Raw genomic sequence first — 20939 nt, 5'->3', positions numbered from 1 at the left:
GTTTGTTTTTGGTAAAACAGAATGGTTGGGATTTTCATTTTTTTAAAACAACACTTAACCGCTGAACCATCTCTCCAGCCAGCTCCAGGGCTTGGCCTCCACAAGCACCCTGCATTCAATGGGCACAGACACATAATTAAAAATGATCAATCTTTGTAAAAGTTAAAAATAAATAGTACATATGTGTGTATGTTCATTGTACAAAGATTCTAGTACAAAATAAGAAGGAATAAAACTAACCAATAACAATATTCGTTAATGTTTAGAAGTGCAAACACACATAAATGTATTTTATTAGGTATTTTTGCTGCTGTTGTTTTGAGATAGGGTCTCTTTGTATAGTCCAGGCTGCCTTCAAACTCACTGTGCAACTAACACTGGCATCAAACTCTGGACAGGACTCCAGCATCTGCCTCTTGAATGGTGGGATTACGAGCATGAGCCATGAAGTCCAGCCATCATCAGCTATTAGGGGCTGGAGAGGTGGCTCGGCGGTTAAGAACACTGGCTGCTCCTGCAGAGGACTGGAGTTTAGTTCTGAGCATCCATGCTGGGTGGCCCCCAGCTGCCTGTAACCCAGCTCTGGAAAGGTCAAACACCTCTGGCCTCCCAGGACACCTGTACACACGCATACATACACACATCTACATAATTTTCAATCAAAAGGGTAGCTGGGTGGGGTGGTATGCCATACGTTTTTTTTTTTTTTATTTAATTTTTATTTCATATGCATCAGTATTTTTCCTGCCCATGTAAGAGTGCTGAGTCCCCTGAAACAGGAGTTACATATAGCTGTGAGCTGCCATGTGGGTGCTGAGAATTGAACCAGAGTCCTCTGGAAGATCAGCCAGTTCTTTTAAGTGTTGAGTTACCTCTCCAGACCAGTATACCACGCACCCATCTTTAATCCCAGCACTCAAGAGGCAGAAACAGGCAGATGTCCATGAGTTTGAGGCCAGCCTGGCTACATAGTGAGTCCTAAGCCAGCCAGGACTCTATATTGAAAGTCCACTTTAATAACAACAGAGCTGGAGAGACGGCTCAGCAGTTAAGGGCCTGCTCTTGCAGAGGACCCAGGTTTGATTTCCAGGACCCCCATGGCAGCCTACAACCACTTTTATCTCCAGTTCCAGGATATCTGACACTTTCTTCTGACCTCCGTGGGAACCAGGCATGCAGGTGGTTCACGTATATACAGGGAAAAAAAAAACAAAAAAAACAAAAAACAGAAAATGAGTAGAAAATGAAACCAGTAAACCTAAAATAATAATAATCTTAAAAACTAAATGAGCCCTTCATAGCAGGAATTTCAAACACTGAGGCAGGCTGATACTGTATTATGGATTACGCTGTCTCTATTTGCAATATTTACATTTCCCAACATAAGGTATTAAACTGATGATGCTAGATTCTCAATCAAACACCTCCACAACTGTGACCAATATTCATAATTTAACACTCAAAAGAGGAACAGACTGGTCTCAAACTCATCCAGTAAATATTTGACCAAATTCAAACTAAGTAAGCGTATTCCCACTGCTCCTGGCATTCACACACCCGAAGGGAAGCCCGCATCTGGACTGATGGGTAGTGACGACACTGGGAAACCTTGGCTCCTCCCACTTTAAGCTATTTCCAATCCAGACAGAACTGTTGAGGCTAGTGACCCTGCACCTGCTGCTGAACAAACACGGGGCAGGGGTGAGCGCTAGCGGAAAGAAGGTTTCGTTTGGGGATCCCATGAACCTTCTCGCAATTCAGCAGTGACGACAAGTCCAGCAGGTTCTTGGTGTCCCTTTGTGAGGAAAAGCCTGCACAGGTAGCTCTTTTGTAATGATTTAATTTTAAAAAGCTTTTATTTATCTATTCCTGTATGTACATGATGCGTGGGTTGGGGGAACACCTGTGCCACAGCACTTGTGTGGAGGTTAGAAGACAATTTTCAGGACTGGGTCCTCTCCTACTGTAGAGTATGGTTGATTGAACCAGGCTGTCAGGCTTACGTGGAAAGTTCCTTTGAGATGAAGCTATTTGTCTGCCTCAAAGTAGCTCTTAGATAAATATATTTAGGGTTTGTTGATGGTGGCAGCAATTAAAGACAAATATTTTCCTTATTTTTATTTTACATGTAGGAGTATTCCACCTGCATATAAACACACACACACACACACACACACACACACACACACACACACACACACGTATATGTCTTGTGCCTGCGGAGGCCAGAAGACAGCATCTGAACCCCTGAAATTGCAGTTACAGATTGTGGTAAGAGACTATGTGGGTGCTGGGAACTGAATGTGGGTCCTATGGAAGGGCAGCAAGTGCTCTAACTGCTGATCCATCTCTAACCCTGAATTTTAGTTTTATTTTGTTTTTGTTTTTAGATTTTATTATGTATACAATGTCTTGTCTGCATGTATACCTGCAGGCCAGAAGAGGGCACCAGATCTCATTATAGACGGTTCTGAGCTACCATAGAGTTGCTGGGAATTGGACTCACGACCTCTGGAAGAGCAGCCAGTGCTCTTAACTTCTGAGCCATCTCTCCAGCCCAATATTTTAGTTTTTGAAAGCAGGGTTTTGTTAAGTTGTTCAGGTTAGCATTTCAGCTGACCCTCATGAGTAGCTGTGATTCCAAGAGAATAAACACTACCACATTGCTCCAGATTTAGGACTCTATGTGAAAACATTTTACCTAATAAAATATCTTACCTACTTTGGTTTTTTTGTTTGTTTGTTTGTTTGCTTGCTTGCTTATTGTTTCAGGGGCATTACAGTGAGCTTGTAGAAGTTGGAGGACATGTTGTATGGGAGTTGATTCTCTTCTTCTACCATGTGGGTTCAGGGAATCAAACTCAGGTTGTCAGGCTTGTTGGCAAATGCCTTTACCTGCTGAGCCAGCTGGATCTGGATGGCCCAGGATAGCCCACATCAGACCCGAGGCCTGAGAGGAAGTGAGGCCATCTTCCCTCTGGGTGGCCGAGGGGAGGTCATTGATAACACCTTAGGTGGCTGCCTCTGGAGGCAGGCTTCATTGAGCAGCTATTTAATTGCAGGAAACAAAGGCTATTTATTTAAACCTTCGGGGAGTGAATAGAGGCTTTAGGGTGGGTGTACATCGCTCGCCAGGGCTAAGGTGCTGGGAAGGCCTTATTTGCATGATGAGGAATTCCAGGTGCTTGCTGGACTTGACCCTATGAGGAGAGAAGACGTTTAACCTGGAACCTGTCCACCAGGCTGCATGACCTCCTCAAGGGTGACAGGGGTAGGGGTCATAAGGTTACATGTACCAAGACATTCAGGCCCAGGGTGGGGAGGGAGGAGTCCTCCTCCTGCCAGTCTCAGGGTGAGATTTTCGGGGTTTAGACACACCTTAACCTCACTCCAGCTCAAAGCTGGCTCCCCTAGGCACAGCACCTCGGCCCTATATAAACTAGTGTGTCTTGTGACGGTGTTAATTCTTATTTCCAGGAAGAATTTCTGAGAATTAATTTTCAGTTGTCAAGTTTGTAGTTAGAAAACATTGTTATTTTGTGGAAAATCTAACAATGGGATTAGTCACACAGCTCAGTGTGAAGAACTTATTGGGCAGACCTGACAGTCTGAGTTTGATCCCAGGAGCCCATGATAGGAGGAGAGAACCAATTTCCAAACCATGGTCATCCTCTGACCCACAAATTTTGTGGCCCACAAGTGCCCCCCAACCTCCCCTCACATACACCACACAATAATAATAATAAACTTAAAAACTGGGGTAAAACATCTAACAATAATGATTCAACTTTATAAAAGCTGCTTGACCATTTCTTCTGTGCTTGGCAGTCTTGCTGATCTGAGTTGGTCATAGCTTTGGATTTCAAGTTCAGAGTTCCGGTGGTTCTGTACTCCTCTGAGCTTGTAAATTGTGCTCACTGTTAACAGGGGTACAGGATTCAAAGAGCTGGACTTTAGGAGTAATAAATGTTGAAACATTTGTACCTTCCTCTCTTCTCTCTAACAAAAATAAAGAGTGATTGTTTACCAGCATGTTTATAAGGTGTCTTAGTCAACATTCTATTGCTCTGAAGAGACACTGTGACCACAGCAAGGCTTATAAAGCAAAGCACTTAATTGGGGCTGGATTATAGTTTTCAGAGGTTTAGTGCATTATCATCATGGAGGGAAGCATGGCAGCACACAGGCAGGATATGGTGCTGGAGAAAGAGCCAAGAGTTGTAGATCCTGACCAACAGAAAACAGGAAGAGACAGACATTGGGCCTGGCTTTGTCTTTTGGTTTTTGTTTTGTTTTGTTTGTTTGAGATTTTTGTGTTTTTGTTTTGTTTTATTTTGTTTATTTTCAAGACAGGGTTTCTCTGTATAGCTTTAGCTATCCTGTATAGCTTTGTAGACCAGGCTTGGCCTCAAACTCATAGAGATCTACCTGCCTCTGCCTCCCTGAGTGCTGAGATTACATGCATGTGCCACCATGCCCAACCTGAAATTAGCTCGCTTCTTTCCTCCTTCCTTCCTTTCCTTCTTTCTTACTTTCATTTCTCAAGACAGGGTTTCTCTGGGTAGCCCTGGCTGTCCTAGACTCCTGTTGTAGACCAGGCTAGCCTTCACCTCACAGAGAAACATCTCCTCTGCCTCCTGTGTGCTTGGATCAAAGGCTTCCACGACCATGCCCAGATGGTTTTGGTTTTTAAAACCTCAAAGCCCACCCTTAGTGTTACATTTCCTCTAAAATGACCACTCCTACCACAACAAGGGCACATTTCCTAATCCTTCTAATAGCGCTACTTCCTGATGACTAAATATTCAAATATATGAGCCTATAGAGGCCTGTCTTAGAGTTTCTATTGCTGTGATAAAACACCATGACCAAAAATTAAGTTGGGGAGGAAAGGGTTTATTTGGCTTATACTTATACTTCCATATCACTGTTCATTATTGAAGGAAGTCAGAACAGGAACTCAAACAGGTCAGAAACCTGGAGGCAGGAGCTGATGCAGAGGCCATGGAGAGGTGCTGCTTACTGGCTTGCTTCCCCTGGCTTGCTCAGCTTGCTCTCTTATAGAATCCAGGACCAGGGGCTCAGGGATGGCACCATCCACAATGGGCTGGGCCCTCCCTCATCAATCATTAATTAAGAAAATGCTTTACAGCCAGATCTAATGGGGACATCTCTCAACTGAAGTCCCTGTCTTTAAGATAACTCTAGCTTGTGTCACGTTGACGTAAGACCAGCCAGCACACTTGACCCTGTCAACCTGACACACAAACTCATCACTATTAAGCCATAGCTTTTCTTTCTTATTCATCCTAAGCTCTCACACTAAAAACATAAATAACTTCAAAAGCCCCACTGTCTTTCAAATTGAAACACATCAACATTTCAGTCTCTTTAAAGAAAAAAATATACAATCTCTCTAAAACTCCAAAATCTCTTTTGAAAGTGCAAAGTCTTTCAGCTGTAGGCTCTTGTAAAAATCAAAATTAAATTAAATACCTCCTTCAAAAGGAAGAACCAGGACCCAGTTAAAATCTGAATCAACCAAACCCAATTCCAACAGTATAGACAATTCAATGTCCATTTTTCTGGGCTTCACTCATGATATTCTGGACTCTCCAAAGAGCCAGAGTCATTTCTCCAGCTCTGCCCTCTGCAGCACAGTTTCTAGCCTCTGGCTCGCTCCCACTCCACTGCCGCTGCTGTTCTTGGTGGTCAACATCCCACGGTACTGGCATCTCCAAACTGCCGAGGTCCCTTGCTGCAAGCAGGCTGCACTTTTGCCAATAGCCTCTCCCAGAGGGCTCTCTTCCTGGCGCTGGGACTCAGCTTCCTTGCTTGACCCCTTCAGTCCTGGACCTTCAACGGCCACTGAGATCACACCTTTACCAAAGGCCTCTCTTGGCTTCTCACACTGCCAAGCCCTAGCTGTTCTCCTTGAAGGCATGACCCCTTCATGCCTTCAAAAACAGTATCATCTGGATGACTCTTACATATTCCCAAGTCAGGTTGCCAACGTGAGGTAGAAACCTGGACGCTTCTGGAACACAGCTTCTCTATGCTCTCAGAAAACACCTCCAAGATTTCACCTCATTGATGCTGGTCTCGCTCTGTTTTGTTGAACTCACAGAGATCCTCCTGCCTCTGCCTCCCAAGTGCTGGGATTAAAGGCGTGAGTCTCCACTGCCTGGCTTAGTGTCTTCATAATCACTGCTAATTTCTTAGCTCCAGCTAACCAGCATCTATTGTCCCAGTGAACATAAAGGTTTCACTTCAATGGTGCTGCTGAATCTTCAGTCTTCAGCCCCATCTGACCAAAATGACAGAATCTCAATTCAAAAGAGCAAATGGCCCTGATTGAGTCCTTAAATTTCCCTCTGAAACTTCATACTCCTGCACTGCGCTCAACTTTTTTTTTTTTGAGGCAGGGTTTCTCTGTGTAGCCTTGGATGTCCTAGACTTGGTTTGTAGACCAGACTGGCCTCAAACTCACATCAATCCACCTGCCTCTGCCTCCCCAAGGGCTAGGATTACAGGGGTATGCCGATATGTCCACTCAGAAATTCTCTATTTTTATTTTATTTTATTTTATTGTTTTTTTGAGACAGGGTTTCTCTGTGTAGTCCTGGCTGCTGTGGAATCACTCTGTAAACCAGGCTGGCCTCGAACTCACAGAGATCCACCTTCCTCTGCCTCCTGAGTGCTGGGATTAAAGGCATGAGCCACACCAGTCAGTGGTTTTACTAGTCCAAAGTTGCAACGTCCTTACACAATCTTCCCCAAAACACATGGTCACGTCGGTCAGAGCAATACCCCACTACACTAACTAGCACCAACTTCTGTCTTAGTTAGGGCTACTATTGTGTGAAGAAACACCAAGACCACAACAACTCTTATAAAGAAAAACATTTAATTGGGCCTAGCTTACAGTTCAGAGGTTTAGTCCTTTATCATCATGTCAGGAAGCAAGGAGGCACACTGGCAGACATGGTGCTGGGGAAGGAACTGAGAATTCTACACCTGGATCTTCAGGCAGCAGGAAGAGAGTGTCATACTAGGCCTGGCTTGTGAATTTGAGACCTCAAAGCTCATCTATGTGTCTATGTGAGTGTATGCCACCTGTGTGCAGGTACCCAGGGAGGACAGTCAAGGGCATCAGACTCCCCAGAGCTGGAGTTACAGAGGTTGTGAACCACTGGATATGGGTTCTAGAAGCTGAACTCCATCCCCTGCAAGAGCAGCAAGTGCTTTTAACCATTAAGCTGTCTCTTCGGCTCTCCCCTTGCTCTTTGTGATGTTAGCACACTCTTCTCAGGATTACTTCCTCTCTTCCAACTCAAGTTGTGTCTTGAGCCAAGCTTCTCTAAGAGGCCTCATAAAGGAGGCTGAATAGAGACTGTGGTGAGTGACCCCGAGATTCTCACATGAGCCCATGCTGATAATGCAGGACAGAGTGTATGCAGATAAGATGTGGGGAGAGAGACGTGGAACTTGCCAGCACTCTGGGTCATTTAGGTATCGTAAGAGTAAAGCAGATTGCTGGAAGTATAGCTTAGTGGAACACGTGGGTGCCTGGCATATGCATGACCTAGCCGCCCCCCACCCCCAACACACACAATGTCTGCCATGGTGGTATGTCTATTATCCTAGTACTTGGGAGGAAGAGGCTGGAGGAGTTCAAGGCCATTCTTGGCTCCATAACAGGTCAATCAGGTCAGTGTCAGCTGTAATATATGAGACCCTGTTTTAACAGACAAACCAGTGAGAAAGAGCAAGACCCCAACCCAACCACAGAAATCCTAATTCAAAGTCCAAATGAATTTGTTAGAAGAAGTGCTCTCGTGTATTAAAGCAGATGCTGAGGCTCATAACCAAACTTTGGGCCGAGTGTAGGGAATCATATGAAAGAAGGGGAGTTAGTAAGACCTGGAGAGGACAGGAGCTCCACAAGGAGAGCAACAGAACCAAAGAATCTGGGCACAGGGGTCTTTTCTGAGACTGATTCTCTAACCAAGGAGCATTCATGGATGTAACATAGAACCCCTGCTCAGATGTAGCCCATGGCAGCTCAGTATCCAAGTGGGTTTTCTAGTAAGGGAAACAGGGACTGTCTCTGACATGAACTCAGTGGCTGGCTCTTACACTCCCCTTCCCCCACCGCCTGAGGGAGGAGCAGCCTTGCCAGGCCACAGAGGAGGACATTGCAGCCAGTCCTGATGAGACCTGATAAGCTAGGGTCAGATGGAAGGGGAAGAGGACCTCCCCTATCAGTGGACTTAGAGAGGGGCATGGAAGGAGATGAGGGAGGGAGGATGGGATTGGGAGGGAATGAGAGAGGGGAAGACAGCAGGGATACAAAGCTAATAAAATGTAATTATTGTAAAAAAAAATAATAAAACAGACACAAGCCAAAAAAAAAAAAAAAAAAGAAGAGGTGCTCTCTAAACATTTTCTTGAGCATCAAACTTAAGGCTCCATGAAAAAATACAAATATGATTTTTTTTTCCTTTATGGAAAATTTCTTTAAAGAGAGCACTTAATCAAGCCAAGTCAACACTTTCTTTTCCTGTTTTTTTTTTTTTTTTTTTTTTTGAGACAGAGTTTCTCTGGGTAGCCTTGGCTGTCCTGTACTTTGTAGACCAGGCTGGCTTCAAACTCACAGAGATCTGCCCGCCTCTGCCTCCCTCTGAGTGCTGGGATTACAGGCCTGTGCCACTGTACCCGGCTTCTCTTTCAGCTTTGTAAACAATTTATTGATCTTTGCATGCATGTGTGTGCCTGATCATTTGTATGTACACCACATTTGTGCAGGTGATCACAGAGGCCAGAAGAGGGTACTGGGTCCCCCAGAGCTGGAGTTTTGGGTTCTCTGCAAGAACAGTAAACGTTCTTAATCTTGGACCCATCTGTTCAGCCCCTATTTGTTTTTTTAATTTGGGAATTAGATTTTGTATTTATTTTTGAGAGTTTCATACATGTACACAATGAAGTGTGATCCTATGTATCTCCCCTCCCCCTCTGGCCATATTCCCATCCCCAACTTCAAGGTCGTCATAATATATATTAATAATCCACTAAGTCCATATGGCCACTGGTGAGGAGCAATACACTGGAACACGGGACTCTGACAACTGGCTAGAACCTCAACAAGGATTCTCATTCCCTGAGCCACTCAGTAAGGGCAGGCAAGTATTTCTATATTAGTGAACGTATTTATCTTGGATGTGCAAGAGTGGTCAAGAACATGCAAAGTAAAGAGCTGGTTCAGACGAAAAGTTTGACTTGCAAGTTCATTCTGGGAGACACTGGGCAGGAAATAAAAAATTTATGGTAAAACTTTAGGGTGATGAAAACATTAAGAAAAATTTCAGATTTTCTCAAATCTTGTAATCCAGTATAAGAAAAAAATTGGCTTCTTCCACTTTCTTTCTTTTTTAAGCAGAAAAAATGCTTTTGCATTTCGGACTGTCTTACTTAGGGTTATATAGTATGATGAAACCCCATGACCAAAAGCAAGTTGGGGAGGAAAGGGTTCATTTGGCTCATATTTCCACATCACTGTTCATCATTAGAGGAATTCAGAATAGAAACTCGAGCAGGGCAGGAGCCTGGAGGCAGGAACTGAAGCACAGGTCACGGAAGGGTGGCTAAGTAAATTCTCTCCCATTAAGTTAAACGCATAACCATAGCTCCATCTAAATATTTTGAAAGTATTAGTTTTTACATTGGTGAGGAAGTATAAGCCGTCCACAAGTTAGGTTTTCAAATATGAATGTGTCTTTAAAATTTCTGTTGTCTATATTCTTAGTGTTAGGAGGTTTCAGGGCCCCAGACTAACTCCTAACTGCAGCTCCTAACCGAGACGTATTTATATCGCTAAGTGTTTCTTCTTGAATCAATTCTGACTGCTAATGTGGTCAGGAAAACAGTATCTGGTACAGAGGTCAAAGCCAAAAATTTTCAAACCTCCAGTAAACTTCTGAAATAAATCAGCAAACCAGGCACTTATCACCCAGACTTAACGTTATATTTGTTAGCAAGAATAGTGAATAAGTATTGCAGTAATTCCCAGCAAAATGATCGTTACGTACACGCGTACTCACTAGATGCACACGAAGAAACAGGTTTCATTAAGGACCGTTCACAGCTGTCAGTCAGTATGCGCTGTTCTCCCCCTCCCCCAATCCTCTCAGTTGCATTTCAATCAGCTGCGGTCGTTTTGTGCCGGGAGGAAAAAAGGTTGCAACTTACTTTAAGCCATTTGTACCTTGAAAAAGTGATACCTTAAAAAAGTTGTCACCGAGTGGTGGCGCCCTTTAATTTCAGCAATGGAAGCTCTCCGAGGGTTTGAGGCCAGCCTGGTCTACAAACAGACTTGCAGGACAGCCAGGGCTAGCTAGTGAGACCCTGTCGTCGTCCTCCCTCCAAACACACCCACCCACCCACTCACACACACACAAAGTGAAATACTTTACCAAAGCGCATTACAGCGGAGACTTAGAATTCTTACCTCTAGATCTAGTCTACTTTTGGGAGGCAGCGTGGTACCGATTAAATTAAAGAGTTCCACGTTTGAAGTTATCGAAATCTGAACAGAAATGAAGAAAGGCCTATCGCCGGCTTGGAGATGGGCAGCTCTCCAGTGTCACTCGGACTTTGAGGTCGCTCAGTTCTAAGTGGGACTTCCAGCCTCTCCTAAAAGGGAACGGCAGGTTTCACTTGGCTCTCGGTTCCTTGACCTTGAACTATTCAGTGTCACTTTCCCAGTCTTTGAAAGCCCGAGCCTGGACAGGAGGCAGCAGTCACCTGCTCCGGGCCACTGCAAAACAGGCGGAGTTCACAGGAAGGCTGCAAGCAGCGCCCGGAGCGCTAGCTGTCTCTCGCTTCGGGGTTCGCGAGGCCAGCGTCGGGACTCCTAAGAGCGCGCCCCGAGGTCGGCCAGAAAGGGTCCCCCTGCAAGGAGCTGGGGGTGGGGGACGGAAACCCGGCCCGCGCAGCTCGAGAAACCGCGGGGCGGGGCCCAAGGGCAGAGGCGTGGCCTGAGCGCAGGGCTTGGTAGGAGTCTGGGGGCGTGGGGCGGCCTCTGGGCGGAGCCTAACGACAGGGGCGGGGCTGACCCAGGGCCCCGCCCCCCGCGCCCTTTCCACCGCCCCCGCAGAAGGAAAGGGAGTGGGAAGGAGGGAGGGAAAGTGGTGTTCTGTGGAAAGGGGCGGAAGGAGGAGAAGGCCAAAAAGAAAAGGGAACAGGAACATGGCGGTCTGCGGTCGGGACAGTCTCGCCACCGGCAGCGCCTAGACGCCGGTCCTCCCGCAGCGCCCGCGGCCCGCGAGCCCCTCGGCCGGCGGTTGCCCTCGCTGCAGGCGGTGCCCTGGGGGACCCGGCCGCGCGGAGGCGCAGGCGCACAGGGGCCGCCGGAGTCCCGGCCCTGCCCGCGGAGGTGCCCAGGCCGCGGAGCCGGCGCCTTCTCGCCCCAGGAAGCTGCGTGGTCGGACGGTCGCCGACCGGGCCGGCGCAGGTGAGTCCGCGCCACCGCCCTGCCCGCGCCTCCCGCGCCCCCGGGCCGCGCAGGTCGCGGTCGGCGGAGGGCAGCGGAGGGCCGGCCTAGCGCCTTAGCGGGCGGGAGGTCCCCGGAGCCTGCGGGCTGCCGAGCGGAGGGGCTGCGGCCGGAGGGCCTCGTGAGGATCGCCTCGGTGCAGGGCCTCTGCCGTCGGGGCGGGGCGGGAGCCGGACTCCCGAGCCCTCGCTCGACCGGCGGGGTGCAGAGCGGTGGCGGCTGGGGTAGAGCGTCGGATCGGCGGAAGCTGCGGAGGTGGAGGCGCCGGGGCGCGGGCAGGTGCCGCAGGTGAATCCAGGACATTTCCTCCTCGGCCGGACCGTGGCCGATGTTGAGGGCTGCTTTGTTGGGGATAACTTCCAGGAGGGTTCCATTCAGCTGCGGAGTGACTAAACGCAAATAAAGCCAACTAATGAGCCCCTAGTGCGGACTCTCGTTAGGAGCCGTAACTTTAAAGCATTGGAGATGCTGTCATGTCTTCTTCCCTCTCCCCCCCTTTTTGTGCCTCGTAGGCCGTTTTCCCTCCCGAAGAATGCGCTTGGAGAGAACAAATAAGGAATGACCCAGTTTTTAAAATGCCCTCCTTCCTTTCTTCCCCCACATTTTGTTGGTTTCACACGGGGAAATTTAGAGCAGTTACCGTAGTTACTTGAGCAAATGTGAGGGAAGGTGTCATTCCCTGGTATGGAAAGCTCAACTTGCTGTGCGATTGTGTCTAGAGAGGATGTCATACACTGTAGCCCGAGCAGCGGACCTACTGAGTCTGCTAAGTTGTGCACAAACTCGAGTTAAGATGGTCTCACCCTCCTGTTCACCTCGGGAGTGGTTCTTGCTTTTCCATCTCCTTGCCTCCAAGGAGAAGTAAAGTAGAAAAGATCTTTAGGTGTAGTATGCTGTTGCCAAGTTTTCAGTAAACATTTGATTTGAGGTAGTCATGTATATTATACCTCAGATCTAGAACGCTTTATGTGACTTTTCTTTAAAAAAAAAAAACCCAAAAGGAAACCTTTCCTTGTATCTCAGTCATTATGACCATAAAGAGCCGCTCGCTATATTTTCTCTGTTCTCCATGTTAATGTTAAAAAGTTGGCAAACAGCCTTCTTGATGTACGACTGGGAAATCAGAAATCTCAGAAACAAACTTGGATTTGTGCTCATGAACACGACCTGCATCTTACTGGATTGCTCTGAATTAGTTTTGTTTGTTTGTTTTTAGTTAGTGGCAAAAGATTTTCTGCTATTCAGTCCATTTCCCATCACATGCTGACTCATTTGACTAATCAATTAAGGGTTCTAAACGTCTTAATAACAGTTATAGTGAAATGATCCCGTGTCATTTGATTTTGGTTGATAATACCTTGCCTGGGGTATAATTGTTTGGTTATTTGAATAATAGAAAAGATGTGTCAGAAATGTCAATGTTTTGTATTTTAATAATTTACTCCTGTGTAATTTGTAAATGAGTGCATTCTGTTGGGAATAAATACAGCATTTTTGTAGTATAAACTTTGAGCTTGTAGCTGAAGAAATTGGTGGAAAAGTTGTGGATGTTTACTGTTCTTAAAAGAAAATGTTTTAAATTACAAGGAACTGCCGTGTTGTGTAGGCTGTAACAGTTCATGGTGCCAGATTTTGATAGTTATTTGGGCAGCAGATCTTTCCAAGGAAACATATTAAGCATCTGTAGTAAAAGGCAGTTTGAAGGATTTTGCATGGTAAATAATGACAAGGCACCTTTGCTTTTTGTGTATCTGCCACTTATAACTGAAGCATCTCATAGTTTCATTGGTGTTCCCTGCCAAGACAAATACGGTATTGGCTTGCTGCTCACTTTGAAAGTTAGATTTTTTGCCTTGTTCTTGCATCTGAAGGTTGTAAAGTGAAAAAGAAAGCAGCTGAGTCAGTGGCAGGTTGTTTCTCTCATCTTACTGCTCTGATTTGAAAACAGAATGTCTGTTATCATTTGAATTTCTAGTAGAAAATGCAGAAAATTAGGATACAAGTTTTCATAGTGCACTAACAAAAATGTTACCTTTTTAGGACAGGGCTGCACAAACTGTAACTTTTTTCAGATTGTCAGTTTTATAGATTTGTAGCAATGGGCTGCTTTGGCCGGAATGGGAAGTTTCTTTAGCAGCTGACTTTGGGAAGCCAGGTGTGGTGTTGGACATCTATAATAACCCCAGCAGCTGGAAGGTGGAGGCAGGATGATTGGGAGTCTGAGGCCAGCCTGACTTCTCAGCATTTCATGCCAGCTTGGTTAAGTGGTGAGACCATGTTTAGAAGAAACAAAACAGCAACAAAAAGGGAGTTGAAAGGGAATGAATGCCATGTATTATAGTCTAGTAGGTCTTTTAGCATCATGGTGTAAGGAACTCCAAACTTAGATACTGTATTATTTGAAACTTAGAATTTGTGGGAAGAAGGCCTTGGATTTTCTACAATCCTCCTGCTTTTGCCTTAGCGTGGGGAATAAAGGCATGCATGACACATCATCCCCAGTCTGAAAACTTTTTTTTTTTTTTTTTTTTTTTTTTTTTTTAAATTCTCCCCATTTTTATTTTTTTTTTTTTTTTTTTTTTTTTTTTTTTGTACAAAGTCCTGCTGTATAGTTTAGGTATGCCTGGAACTTGCTGTGTAGACCGCTATGTCCTCAAACTTGCTGTCGCCCTCCTGCCTGGGCTTCTTTAAATGCCTAGGTAACCTGGGACTTACTGTGCAGCTGAGGATGACCTTAAACACTTTGCCTCCTGCTCCCAAATGCAGGGTTTGCAGGGCTTCACCGCTACTGTGGTCTGCTCAGACACGCATCCTATTCCAATTGCTTTTAGAGCTCCTATTTTTTATTTTTTCTGTTTTCTTTTCCAAGTACATTCATAATGTTCACTAAGAAGTCTGGTGATACTTCCTCCGGATGACTCTTCTTTCCCTGTCTTAACTGCTGCTGCTTAGATCATTGCTGTGGAGGAAATGCAGTATAAAGCTCATGCATAACTTCTTTGTGTTAACTGGTTTTTTTTTTTTAGTTTGAACCCAGAGCCTTCTGTGTCCTGAACACTCCCTCTACCACCAACACATGCAGCTTACATACGTTGTTTAGAAATTTTAGTGGCCCTACACTAAAACAGGTAACAATAAATGGAATTAACTAGCTGGGCATGATGGCACATGCCTGTAATACCCAGTAGTTGGGAGGTGGCAACAGGAGAATCAAGACTAGCTTGAGCTTCAGAATGAGGTTGAGGCCAGCCTGGCTATTCAAGATTCTGTCTCAGAAAACACAATAAGGGCCACGGAGATGGCTGAGCATGTAAGGTTCTTGTCAGCAGCCCTGATGATCAGGATCTTATCTCTAGGTCTCATTTGGTGGGGGCTAAGTAACTCCTGTGAATTGTTTTTCTTTTCTTATTTTTTTTATTTTTAATTTTTTAAAAATTAATTTAAATTTTATTTTATGTACATTAGTCCGAAGGTGTCAGATCCCTTGGAACTGGGGTTACAGACAGTTGTGAGCTGCTATGTGGGTACTGGGAATTGAACCCGGGTCCTTTGAAAGAACAGACAGTGCTCTTAACCATTGAGCCATCGCTCCAGCCCCTTAAAAATTAAAAAAAAAAAAAAATTATTTATTCATTTTATATCCCGGTTGTAGCCCCCTCCCTCCTCTCCTCTCAGTCCCACCCTCCTTCCTCCTCTCTCCTGGTCCCACCCTTCCTCCCTATTTTCCCTGGCCACCCTCCTCTACTCCTCAGAGAAGGGCATCCCCCACCCATCCACCCCAGTATATCAAGTGTCATCAGGACTGCTGTCTTCATACATGTGCTATACCACATGCCTCTACCTATATACACAAATAAATAAATAATAATAAAAAAATAGACAAATGAGAAAGAACTACCCCCCCCCCAAAAAAAAAACCCAAATCAAACAGACAAACAAACAAAAAACCCAAACAAACCAAAACTAAACCAAACCCTAGTAACAACCAAAATCAGGGTTTGGTGTATATTGGTAAATGCTAGTACTTGGGAGACTGAAGCAGGAGGATTATGAGTTTTAAGCCAGTCTGGGCTATGAGACCCTGTCTCAAGCAGTAAGGAAAAGAAAAACAACAACAGGATGGAGTGGTAGGTAAGAGAGGGAAGAAAAACTGGCAAAGCATAGACAGTTTTAGGGCGCTGAAACTACATGTGGAACTATAATAGATGTATGCACTATTCATTTGTTCAAAGTCATGGAATTATGCCACCTAGAGGGACCCTAAAACAAACTGGAGACTCCATCAGTTGTTCGCACACGACATTCTGAAGCGACTGTTTACAGTGGAGGTGGCCGTGCCCTGGTGAGATCAAGTGGGAACCATAGTATGCATAGCTGGGCTAACGATCACAGCTTGGCCTTGAATTCGAGATTCCTTCTGCCACTGACTTTCTGAGGGGTGGGATTACAGGTGTGTGCACCGTGTTGCCTCTTGATGTTTGATGTTGCTCTAGATTCCTGTCTTGTTAAAATTGCACATTTAGTGGTGCTTTTGTACATTTGGAAGGTTAGATTAGATCTCGAGCTATGGTTGTGCTGGGTCCTTTAGAAAAGTGGCAAGTGGTAACTGTTGAGCTATCTCTCCAGCCTCTTTCTGCCACTTCCCCTTCCTGTTTCCTCATGGTTAAGTTTGCTTTTCTTTTTGTTTTAAAAGATCTATTATTTTTGATTATGTATATGTGAGTATCTGTGTAGGTATGTGTATGTGAGTGTCGGTGCCTGCAGGGCCAGAGGCATACCCTCCCGTCAGTCCTCAAATTCATGTACTGGCCATCCTGCTTTGTTCTGCCTCCCAAGTAACAGACCTATATGTCCAGTGTGTTCAGTATACTCATTGCTCTACTTCTTAACATTTTGAACAAAGCTTGCCAGTGACTGCTTTACCCCCTGAGCCATTTTCCAGTGTCCCTGTGCTGTGCTTTAAAGTAGCTCTGGGGCTAGAGAAGTGGCTCAGCAGATAAGAACACTGTTCTTGCAAAGCGTTCCTGGGCTTGGTTCCCAGCACCCACTTGGTGCTTCACAACCATCTGTAATTCTAGTTCTGGGAGATTGCCATCTCTTTTCACTCTTCTGACCTCGACAGGCACCAGGAGTGCATGTGTTCAATAAGACACTCAGACACAAAAAAATAAATAAATCTTTTTTAAAGTAGTTATGAACAAAAATCTCCACTTGGCTCCCTCTAAAACCTTTTGTTCTTATTATTTGTTTATTGAATGAGAACTTGCTGTATATTCCAAGCTGGCCTGTAGTTTACAGTATGGCATGCATGGGCCTCGAAATCATGGCTTTTCTCTTTCTTTAGCCTCTTGGATGGCATGATTTGAGGTATGTATGTACCACTAAACAAGCCCCGCTTTCCTCCTGAAACTTAGAAACCTGAGTGAATAAACCTGAAAAGTTTTGTTTTGAGGTTACAAGATCAAAACACATATGCCTTTTGCAATTACCTGGATGCTGTTTGGGAATTGGCTAATGGAACAAAACAGACGTTGGGTTTATTCTGTTTTTTTTCTGCCTAAGAATATAAGTGATTTTTTTTTTCACCAAGGGTGTTGTACATTGAATTTGGAGCGTGCTTTTACATCGTGGTCATGTACTTTAGCATGTAGCTAGATTCCCAGGCCCTACGTAGGTGATTTTAATATACAGAAAGGTGAATTATTCAGAAGCTGGTGAGGTGGCTCAGTGGGTAAAGTTATTTGTTGTCACACTTGCCAACCCTCGGCCGATCCCTGGCTCCCACGTGGTGGAGTGAGAAGATGGCTCCTGCGGAGCTGCTATCTGCCTGCCATGCAGATGCCGAGGCCTGCCTGTGCATCCCTCCCACACGAAATAGAGAAATGCTGAAGATTTGTTTTTAAAAAGGAACTATCTGCTAATTTAGTCTTTCCGTGATCAGTGGAATGACATTGTTGCTCATTTTATTCTGTAGGCTATAATGCAGTGGTAACCATAAGACATGTTTGAGGTGTGGGACTCTTCACTTTTCAGGTAAAAGAGTTAACTATGGTCTTAGGCTTCCTTCTCGCTCATAAACTATTTTTCCTCATTACATGACAGTTCTTTTTTTTTTCTTTTTCTCCGCTGAAAGACTATTCTCACCTGTAGTCCCAGCATTTTCTTTAAAAAAAAAAAAATTTTTTTTTTTTTTTTAAATTTTATATGTATGGGTCTTTTGCCTGGGTGTGTACATTCTGTGCACTGGAGTTACATACAGATGCTTGTGCGCTGCCATGTGGGTCTGGGATTCAAACCCAGGCCCTCTGGAAGAGCTCTCTAAACTCTTAAACAGAGCCCTCTCTCCAGCCCCTATGTTTTTCTTTTCTTTTTGAGACAGGGTCTCACTCTATAACCTAGGCTGATCTTTAATTTGTGAATAGCCTCTTGCATTAGCCTCATACCTGGCTAGAAGTGTAATTTTCAATTATTTGCAGAATTACGCCCCGCCCCCCTCCAGAGTTTCACTGTATAGCTCTTGGTCAATATGTAGACTGACCTGGCCTCAAACTTACAGAGATACGTTAGCCTTTCCTCGAGAGTGCTGAGATTTAAAGATATGCACCACTAAGCCTGGCTCTTTGTTTGTTTATTATTATTATTATTTTCAGTACAGGGTTTCTCTGTGTAGCTCTGCCTGTCCTGGAAGTGGCTCTGTAGACAACCCTGGCCTCGAACTCATAGAGATCCGCCTGCCTTTGCCTCCCAAGTGCTGGGATTAAAGGCTGTTGGTTTTTTGATGTCATTATTTTAAAACTTTTTTATGTGCTTTTGTGTGTGTGTATGGTGTATATGTGTTTACATACGTGAAGCACATGTATGTGTAGGCGTGCATGTAGGTGTGGGAGTGTGCATATATATGGAGGGCTGTGGCTGATGTCAGGGAATCTTCCTCAGCCTTTTTTTCTACCATTTTTCTAGGCAGGACCCAGCAGTAAGCTCACATCGTTCGTATAGTAGTCAGCTTACTCTGGGGATCCCATCTCTGCCTTCAGAGGCTGGGATTAGAGGGAAGCTGCCAAGCCTACTCACAATTTAATCTTTACGTGGGTTCTGGGCATTGAACGCTTGCTGTGGGCAAAAACTTGAATCACTGAGCCACCCCTGATTTTTTCTTTCTCTCTTTTTTTTTTAACATTTTAATGTGTATGTGTGTTTGTTTGAGTGTTTGCATGTTTGCCATGGTGCTTGTGTAGAGATGAGAGGATGACTTGCAGGAATTGGTTCTCCTACCATGTGAGGCCTGGAGACCCAGGTTGTTATGTTTAGAGGTAAGTGCCTTTATTTACTGAGCCATCTCACTGACCCATCTGTTTTGACTTTTGAGACATGATCTTTCTTTTCTAGCCTGGAGCTCCATATTTAGGCCAGGCTAGCCTTAAACTCAAGATCCTCCTGTCTCAGCATTTTGAGCTGGAGTCCCAGGTGTATCTTCTCTCACCAGACTAACGTTTTATAGCTGTCCAGTTTTCTATTGGAGTTTTGCTCAGTGTTCTTTGAATGAACAAAAGAAATAAAAAAGGAAAGGACATGACTGCTCCTAGTGTATGGTGGAGGGGAAAGAGCATAACCAGAGGCAGGGATGCCTGGAAGAGTCCAGAGTGGACATGACCTTGATTTGAGGAGAACGGGAAGGGAAGGAGGAAGAAGGGGACCCGTTTGCTGCAGTAGGAGGCCCAAAAGAGAAGGGGTAGCCCAGATGGATTGTATAGTGAAGGGCAGCTGGGGGCGGGGTATGCCAGCCAGGAAGATCCTGTAATAGGTAGGCATCCTGTGAGAACCTGGCGGGCAGGTCCACTTTGATATGTTAAATAGGCACCTCAGCCTTTTGTCCTGGATTTGAAACCTAACCCTTTTAGTCTAGTTAACTCTTGCTTCACTCTGAATATATGATTATAAAATGGCTATTTTCTATCATTCCTTTTCCCTGCCATATTAGTTGACATTCTGTTGTAGGAAGTTTTCTGCCCTTCATTTTGTAGGACCAGAATAGGCTCAAGGCTCAAAAACTTAATGTATTATAATCCATTGCTGCCATTCTTTGTCAGTTTGTATGCTAAGCATGCAGTTTGCTCCTGAGTGATATCCCCAGTTCTGCCACATGTTTTGATTGTGAGATTATCCACAGTTTGACCTATGAGGGACTCTTTAACCTAGACCCTGTAAATACTGACAGGACTTCATTAATCTCTAAAGTGCCTTTTGTCCTTTGCATGTGGTACTCTGGGTGTACCATGTATTTTCTTTGACTCATTTCAACTTATCATTTCTCTAAGGGGCCCTGCCCTGGTGTGTTATTGGAAGGGGTGGATTAGACACTGTTTATTGGTTTGGGTGACACTGCTTCTGGGTTTGCGGTTATTGTTTGTTTATTTGTTTTTGTTTTTTTGAGACAGGGTTTGTCTGTAGCTTTTGCTGTCTAGGAACTCACTCTGTAGACCAGGCTGGCCTTGAACTCAGAGATCCACTGCTTCTGCCTCCCAAGTGCTGGGATTAATGGAGTGCTTCACTGTCTGACTTTGAGCGTGTTTTTAAGCAGTCAGAACTAGGAGGGACACACATACACACAATTTCAAAATTTCTTATGTGTATCTGCATTTGACTATGCACATGAAAGTGCAGGTGCCCATAGAAGCTGTGGGAGGATGTTGGATCTGGAGCTGGATTACAAGAGGTTGTGAACCTCTATGTGGGCTCTGGGAATTGGACTTAGTTCTCTGGAAGAGCAGCAAGCACTCTTAACCTGTTGAGCCTTCTCTATAGAGAGTACAGTGGTTCAGAACCTTTCTAATGCTGCAACCTTTTAATATTGTTTTTCATGTTGTGATGACCCCCAACCATAAAATATTTTCATTGCTATTTCATAATTGTAATCTTGCTACCATTATGAATCATAATATGTTTTGACTATGAATCAATCTTTGTTTTCCTGTGATCTTAGGTGACTCCTGTGAAAGGGTTATTCAGTGCCCCCACCCCTCCAAAAGGGGTTGTGACCAGTATTGAGAACTACTTTTTTTTTTTTTAGAGACTGTCCTGGACTCGCTTTGTAGACCAGGTTGGCCTCGAACTCACAGAGACCCACGTGCCTCTGCCTTCCGAATGCTGGCATTACAGATGTGCACCACTGTGCCTGGGGAGAACTACTTTTCTTGCACTTATTATTTATTTTGAGACAGGATCTCATTCTTCCTAGGTTGACCTCTTCATCGCCAACTCTCCTCTCTTTTTCTTTCTAGAGCTGGGATCATAGGCCTGGATCCCAGGCCTGGCTCTTATGGGCCGTCTTCATCCTTTGAACAGGAACCTCCTGCTCGTTAGCAGTCCTCTGCATGTCTCTTAAATCCTG

The 20939-nt window shown here is 44.8% G+C and overlaps 2 protein-coding genes across 3 annotated transcripts in view; one reads left to right on the top strand and one right to left on the bottom strand.

Moving 5' to 3' along the window:
• The window catches only part of Plin2 (perilipin 2), a 77535-nt gene extending 66595 nt beyond the window's left edge, over positions 1–10940 (bottom strand). Inside the window, exon 1 of the mRNA XM_055629639.1 lies at positions 10508–10940. The gene's annotated coding sequence lies outside the window, so the exon portion shown is untranslated. The remainder of the gene's footprint in view (positions 1–10507) is intronic.
• A 239-nt stretch (positions 10941–11179) lies between these two features.
• The window catches only part of Dennd4c (DENN domain containing 4C), a 100613-nt gene continuing 90853 nt past the window's right edge, over positions 11180–20939 (top strand). For both annotated transcript variants that reach the window (XM_055629605.1, XM_055629595.1), the window contains exon 1: positions 11180–11512. The gene's annotated coding sequence lies outside the window, so the exon portion shown is untranslated. The remainder of the gene's footprint in view (positions 11513–20939) is intronic.

This window comes from Psammomys obesus, unplaced genomic scaffold (assembly GCF_907164565.1).
Source record: "Psammomys obesus unplaced genomic scaffold, mPsaObe1.curated_primary_1811, whole genome shotgun sequence".
Lineage (NCBI taxonomy): Eukaryota > Metazoa > Chordata > Mammalia > Rodentia > Muridae > Psammomys > Psammomys obesus.
Note: the sequence above shows the minus strand (reverse complement) of the source record. Positions and strands in the feature narration are given on the sequence as shown.